Below are 8003 nucleotides of genomic sequence, written 5' to 3'. Positions count from 1 at the left end.
GTGGCGGCTCCGGCGGTGGACGAGGACACCACTCCACCACTGTCTTTGTCCCCCTCCTTAGCGTCCTTTGAGTGGCGACCCTCGCCCACGACCTTGGCCTAAGAATCCTCCCCAAGGCCCCCACATGATTTAGGAGGTAGCTCCGGACAGAGAGGCAGCTCAGGACGAATGGCAGCTACGGACTGAGTGGCAGCTCAGGACGAATGGCAGCTCCGGACTGAGTGGCAGCTCATGACTGAGTGGCAGCTCATGACTGAGTGGCAGCTCATGACTGAGTGGCAGCTCATGACTGGAGGGCAGCTCATGACTGGAGGGCAGCTCATGACTGGAGCGCAGCTCATGACTGGAGGGCAGCTCATGACTGGAGGGCAGCTCATGACTGGAGGGCAGCTCCTGACTGGAGGGCAGCTCCTGACTGGAGGGCAGCTCCTGACTGGAGGGCAGCTCATGACTGGAGGGCAGCTCCTGACTGGAGGGCAGCTCATGACTGGAGGGCAGCTCATGACTGGAGGGCAGCTCATGACTGGAGGGCAGCTCATGACTGGAAGGCAGCTCATGACTGGAGGGCAGCTCATGACTGTAGGGCAGCTCATGACTGGAGGGCAGCTCATGACTGGAAGGCCGCTCATGACTGTAGGGCAGCTCATGACTGTAGGGCAGCTCATGACTGGAGGGCAGCTCATGACTGGAGGGCAGCTCATGACTGGAGGGCAGCTCTGGCAGCTCCTGACTGGCTGGCGGCTCTAGCAGCTCCTGACTGGCTGGCGGCTCTGGCAGCTCCTGACTGGCTGGCGGCTCTGGCAGCTCCTGACTGGCTGGCGTCTCTGGCAGCTCCTGACTGGCTGGCGTCTCTGGCAGCTCCTGACTGGCTGGCGGCTCTGGCAGCTCCTGACTGGCTGGCGGCTCTGGCGGCTCCTGACTGACGGACGGCTCTAGCGGCTCCTGACTGGCGGACGGCTCTAGCGGCTCCTGACTGGCGGACGGCTCTAATGGCTCGGGACAGACGGGCGGCTCTGAAGGCTCGTGGCAGACGGACGGCTCAGATGGCGCTGGGCAGACGGATGGCTCAGACGGCGCTGGGCAGACGGATGGCTCAGACGGCGCTGGGCAGACGGATGGCTCAGACGGCGCTGGGCAGACGGATGGCTCAGACGGCGCTGGGCAGATGGATGGCTCAGACGGCGCTGGGCAGACAGATGGCTCAGACGGCGCTGGACAGACAGATGGCTCAGACGGCGCTGGGCAGACAGATGGCTCAGACGGCGCTGGGCAGACGAGCAGTGCAGGCGGCGTTGAGCAGACGAGCAGTGCAGGCGGCGTTGGGCAGACGGCCGACTCTGACCTGCTGCGACGCACAGTAGGCCTGGTGCGTGGTGCCGGAACTGGTGGTACCGGACTGGAGACACGCACCTCAAGGCTAGTGCGGGGAGCAGGAACAGGGCACACTGGACTCTCGATGCGCCCTATAGGCCTGGTGCGTGGTACCGGCACTGGTGGTACCGGGCTGAGGGCACGCACCTCAGGGCGAGTGCGGGGAGAAGGAACAGTGCGTACAGGGCTCTGGAGACGCACAGGAGGCTTGATGCGTGGTGCCGGAACTGGAGGCACTGGGCTGGAGACACGCACCACAGGGAGAGTGCGTGGAGGAGGAACAGGGCTCTGGAGACGCACAGGAGGCTTGGTTCGTGGTGCCGGAACTGGTGGTACCGGGCTGGAGACACGCACCACAGGGAGAGTGCGTGGAGGAGGAACAGGGCTCTGGAGACGCACTGGAAGCCTGGTGCGTGGTGTTGGCACTGGTGGTACTGGGCTGGGGCGGGAAGGTAGCGCCGGATATACCGGACCGTGCAGGCGTACTGGCTCCCTTGAGCACTGAGCCTGCCCAACCTTACCTGGTTGAATGCTCCCCATAGCCCGTCCAATGCGGGGAGGTGGAATAACCCACACTGGGCTGTGTAGGCGAACCGGGGACACCATTCGTAAGGCTGGTGCCATGTACACCGGCCCGAGGAGACGTACTGGAGGCCAGATATGTTGAGCCGGCTTCATGGCACTTGGCTCAATGCTCAATCTAGCCCGCCCAGTGCGGGGAGGTGGAATAACCCGCACCGGGCTATGCACACGTACAGGAGACACCGTACGCTCTTCCGCATAACACGGTGTCTGCCCGTACTCCCGCTCTCCACGGTAAGCATGGGAAGTGGGCGCAGGTTTCCTACCTGCCTTCGCCACACTACCCGTTAGCCCCCCCCCCCCCAATAAATTTTTGGGTGAGCCTCTCGGGCTTCCAGCCGCTCTGCCTTGCTAGCGCCTCATAATGCCGCCTCTCCGCTTTAGATGCCTCCAGCTCCGCTTTGGGGCGGCGACACTCCTCTGGCTCTGCCCAGGGTCCTTCTCCGTCCAGAATCTCCTCCCATGTCCATTCCTCCTTGTACCACTGCTGCTGTCGTTGCTGCCCGTTGCCACGCTGCTTGGTCCGGGTTAGGTGGGTGGTTCTGTAACGGCTTTCTTCCAGGGGTGAAGGAGAGGACCAAAGTGCAGCGCGGCTAGTGTTCAACATGTTTAATTAAAGAACAAGTGAAACACTACAAACAACATACAAAATAACAAATGTGAAAAAACCGAGACAGTCCTATCTGGTGCAGAACACAAACACAGAGACAGGAAACAACCACCCACAATCCCCAACACCAAAACAAGCCACCTATATATGATTCTCAATCAGGGACAACGATTGACAGCTGTCTCTGATTGAGAACCATATTAGGCTGAACACAGAAACAGACGAACTAGACACACAACATAGAATTCCCACCCAGCTCACGTCCTGACCAACACTAAACAAGCAAAACACATAAGAACTCTGGTCAGGACGTTACACCCGTGCTTCATGGTTGGGATGGTGTTCTTCGGCTTGCAAGCCTCCTTTTTCCTCCAAACATAACAATGGTCATTATGGCCAAACGGTTCTATTTTTGTTTCATCAGACCAGAGGACATTTCTCCAAAAAGTACGATCTTTGTCCCCATGTGCAGATCAAACATGACTCAGTTACACCAGCTCAGTCAGGAGGAATGGGACAAAATTCACCCAACTTATTGTGGGAAGCTTGTGGAAGGCTACCCAAAACGTTTGACCCAAGTTAAACAATTTAAAGGCAATACTACCAAATACTAATTGAGTGTATGTAAACTTCTGACCCACTGGGAATGTGATGAAAGAAATGAAAGCTGAAATAAATGATTCTCTCTACTATTATTCTGACATTTCACATTCTTAAAATAAAGTGGTGATCCTAACTGACCTAAGACAGGGAATTTTTACTTGGATTAAATGTCAGGAATTGTGAAAAACTGAGTTTAAATGTACTTGGCTAAAGTGTATGTAAACTTCTGACTTCAACTGTATATGGCTCAGTAGAATATAAATAATATTTTAGCCTAAGTATAATACAGGAAGGCACAATTTATAGTCCAATACTTACACGTGTTTTGGGGAAGGGGGGATTGAGGGGCAAGTGTTTGAATTGTGCAGTATTTAGCGATCATAATCGGAGTCCTCGGTGGAGTCCATTGATGTGCTGGGCCGTCTTCACCACCGGCTAAAGGGCCTTGCGGTCATGGACGGAGCTATTCCCGTACCAGGCCGTGATGCAACCGGTCAGGACGCTCTCGATGGTGCAGCGGTAATATTTGGCGTGGACCCCGGGTGGCATGACACATTTCTTCAGCCGCCTTAGGAAGTAGAGATGCTATTGCACCCTCTTGACAAGAGTGGTGGTGTTGGTGGTCCATGACAAGTCCTCGCTGATGTGGACATAGACAGCAGAGGAACTTAAAACTGCTGACTCTCTCTACTACAGTCCTGTTGATGTGGATCGGGCCGTGTTCCCTCTGCTTCCTGAAGTCAACAATCAACTCCTTTGTTATATAAAGCATGCATGTTCAAGATATCATGCATAAGTTGTCGCAGGTCTGTGGAGATATTCAGAATTTCTGTAATAATCTGTGCAGAATCTCAAACGGCATTGATCACCTGCACCATGTACTTTTAATGTAATCTCAACTGCAATCCAGCTCATTTGGTTCTGCTATTTGAACTTTGCTGTGCTTATAAATGTTTGAAAGCATAGTGACAACATATTGGAAATTCAACTAACTTTTGGCTGTCTTTTTGAGTGTATGAGGCTTCAATTGTACCCACATTACGCAACACACAGCCAATAAAGCCAATGTTTTGTGATCAATAAGTGCAGTAACAAACAGCTAATGTGTTTTAAGCTTAATGATGCAGCCATATGACATTACTGCGTTTTATTTAATAGCCTATATTGGACAGTGTGACCATCCATGTAGCCTATTGCAACATTGCCATTACCACTTCTAACTAGCCTAATTATGAAGTTCCATCTGAGAATAATGAAGCAATGCTCTATTCAGTATTCAATTAAATTCTAATCTATTCTGATGTATTCTATATCTCACGTCCAAGACATTCGGAGCCATGACTAAATATTTTAGGCATATACACTACCGGTTAAAAGTTTTAGAACACCTACTAATTCAAGGGTTTTTCTTTATTTTTACTATTCTACATTGTGGAAAAGTAGTGAAGACATCAAAACTATGAAATACTTTGGGAAATTTGAATACAATCCAATGGTAGGTGCATTTTTTACACTGTTCACACTGGCGTAATGCAGTTTCTCTGGACCCCCGCAAAGTTGGGGGGTCCATTCCCTATTTGTTTAAAATGTATTGGTAAATATGTTTTACAGTGGTAAATACGAAAATAAAAGCTTCCAAATTAAACGAACACCCCCACCTGTCTGTTATGGTTTAAACCATTTATTTCTATGTGGCAGTTGCTGTCCATTTAGTAGTGCTGAATTTCGGCCTCAAGCTGAGCTCCTTTATGCATAGATTTCTTTTGTACCTCGTCATATTCACCATCTGTTTTCCATGCGTCCTTGATTAAAAAAAAAACTCTGCCTTTATTCCAATGCATTAGATTTATCTGTTGATTTATCATTGTTTGCTTTTGTCAGTCATCTGTTTAGAGTGCTCAGGTGTGTGCATATGTTCTCTGTGCCATCCTTGGCCAGAAGTAGTAGACCACTTATTTAGCTCTATTATTTGTTTTCTTTCCCAGATGGTCAACAATATCACTAGACAACTAGCCTACAGCTAGACACCAATGCGCATCCAATCCATCCAACAAGTAGCCTATACATAATGACAGTAAGGTGACTCTTTCGGTTAGAAGAATTTAAAGTTAGGTTAGAAGCATTCGATTTTGTAACAGCATAGGACTACATTATTTTGGATTTGTGTGCCCATGAGAACTGTTTTCACAGTGAAACATAATGAAATGATACATTGCCATAGTTACATTCACAGTGTATTTTTCGAGATCTCCAAGGTCCATGACTCATACAGGATTTAAGTTCAATGTTCTAATTCAATTGTTAAATGCTTAATAATGACAAATATACAACGGGTGGGTCTAATCTTGATGCTGATTGGTTAAAACCGCATTCCAGACGGTGTCTATTCCACAAGTTACCACCGGCTAAATCTATGACATTAAAATGCCTATTTACTCTGTTCCATCTGACTACGCAATTCACTGTCTCATCAGCCAAGCCAGGCAATTTATAAACTTGATCTCCACTATAAAAAAGCATCTAGACATTATCTCACACTTCTTTTAATCTAACATTTAGATTTGTATAACCTTGCTGTCTGTTTCTCCGACATTTGCAACATTGTTTTAATATTCAAATTTGATCTCCAGCTGTCCAATAGTAATGAACGTGTCGGGAGTTGGGACGAGACAGACAGGCAGGCAGCGTTTCCCAGCCAGTCGAAATCCTGAATCAGCTGGCATAATTTTTATGTATATATACAAAGGAATGTCAATTGAAAAAAGGTCAAACGAAACGAAGTGCAGCTAGTTTGCAGTCTTTCCAGCTTCAGTTTGAAGTGATTGTGTTTGCTGTGTTGTTGGCTAACTCCTCTGAACAACAGTGTCCTGACGAGAGAGCACATTTTCTTTGCCAGGGCGAAAACGCGCCTCATTAGCTCATTGTTATGGATGTATCCAAATAAATGTCACTAGAAAACAGCTTAAACAAATGCAAATGTGGCTACTTTGCTGTTATTCTGGCGGCACTGTTTGACATGACTGTAAATTAGCCGTAGTTGGCTGGCTAGCTAGCAAGCAAGGGATAAGAACGTTGCCAGCCAGTATGGCAATGGAACATTTAGAACAAACGACAGGGTCGGGTTCATAGACACAGAACAAAAAGACTGAACAACTGGGTCGCGTCTCTAGCAACCAAGCCAATAGAATGAACGACCAGCCGGCTTGGGTAGCAACCCTAGATTTGTGCCGGGACTATATCTTGTGGAAGGATGAAATAGTATGAATAAATTGCTCAATATAACGTTTTTAATGAAAATATGTCAATCATTATTTGAACCTGTTGGCACGGTTTGCGTTTCGATCTGTTTAGACTCCAAGCATTAATTCATGAATTATGGACAACTCATAAACTAGGGTGTAAAAGATGTTTTGATCAAACTCATGTAGGCTATTATATTGTATGTAGGCTACTTGTTCTGTGTGTGTTCATGTGTGTTACAGCGTGTGTAAAATTGCCTCAGCTGAGAGGGTAGGCTATTGGCAGTGCTGTAGGCCTACTGAAGGGTAAGCGCAAGTTTACTCACCTTTTTCAGAAAAATGCATTGAAAGTACAGGGAGCATAACTTATTTTTTTACCGTGACAGTCAATAAGAGTTTACCCACCAATTGTTTTACCACTCCATCACTGGATACCAGAGTGCCTATTAGAAGTTCATGGTAATACGCATTGTAGCCTGGTCTAGTAAATTGACCTAAATTGAGCATGTGTGTTAGGGTGACCATCACGTTTTTCCCAGGACAGTTTCAGCCCCATTTCAGATGTCCCAACTTTTCAGGCTGCAAAAAAGGTCAATTTGTCAGCAAGATGCATCAATTAATGTAGGCCTAATCAATGGCAATTGCCGAAAGTCATTAGGCACAATTTTTGCTTGTAGCTTTGCTACAGCTAATGGATAAAGGTTTGATTTGGTCGTCATTTTCTCATGTTAAGCCTAACATTTCACGAAGCTGTATACAGTGTCCTAATGCTGCCATTTTTAGAATGCTGGCTGGTGGCAATAATGTCATTATTTGTTCAGTAATTAAAGTTGCTATTGTAATAGCATACTAATCAGTTACAAATAGATTTTTTTAAATTTACAACTGTCCTGTATAGGCTACCTGAACCTATACACCCTCAAACCGATACCACGACGGCCCTCAAGGAACTACACTGGACTTTATGCAAACTGGAAACCACATATCCTGAGGCTGCATTTATTGTAGCTGGGGATTTTAACAAAGCAAATTTTTGGAAAACGCTACCGAAGTTCTACCAACAGATTGACTGTAGTACTCACACTGGTAAAACACTGGACCATTGCTACTCTCCCATTCAAAATGCCTACGTGGCCATCTCCCACCCTCCCTTCGGCAAATCAGATTATGTCTCCATTTTCCTCCTTCCTTCCTATAGGCAGAAATTCAAACAGGAAGTACCAGTCCTAAGGTTTATTCAATGCTGGTCTGACCGTATACATGGACACGGTGACTGAGTTCATAAATCAAATCAAATGTTATTGGTCACATACACATGGTTAGCAGATGTTAATGCGAGTGTAGCGAAATGCTTGTGCTTCTAGTTCCGACAATGCAAGTAATATCTAACAAGTAATCTAACAATTTCACAACAACTACCTTATGCACACAAGTGTAAAGGAATGAATAAGAATATGTATATATAAATATATGGATGAGCGATGGCCGTGCGGCATAGGCAAGATGCAGTAGATGGTATAGAGTACAGTATATACATATGAGATGAGTAATGTAGGGTATGTAAACATTATATAAAGTGGCATTGTTTAAAGTGACTA

This window comes from Salvelinus namaycush, chromosome 26 (genome assembly GCF_016432855.1).
Source record: "Salvelinus namaycush isolate Seneca chromosome 26, SaNama_1.0, whole genome shotgun sequence".
Taxonomy (NCBI): domain Eukaryota; kingdom Metazoa; phylum Chordata; class Actinopteri; order Salmoniformes; family Salmonidae; genus Salvelinus; species Salvelinus namaycush.
The sequence above is the reverse complement of the archived record's forward strand: the minus strand, read 5'-3'. Positions refer to the sequence as shown.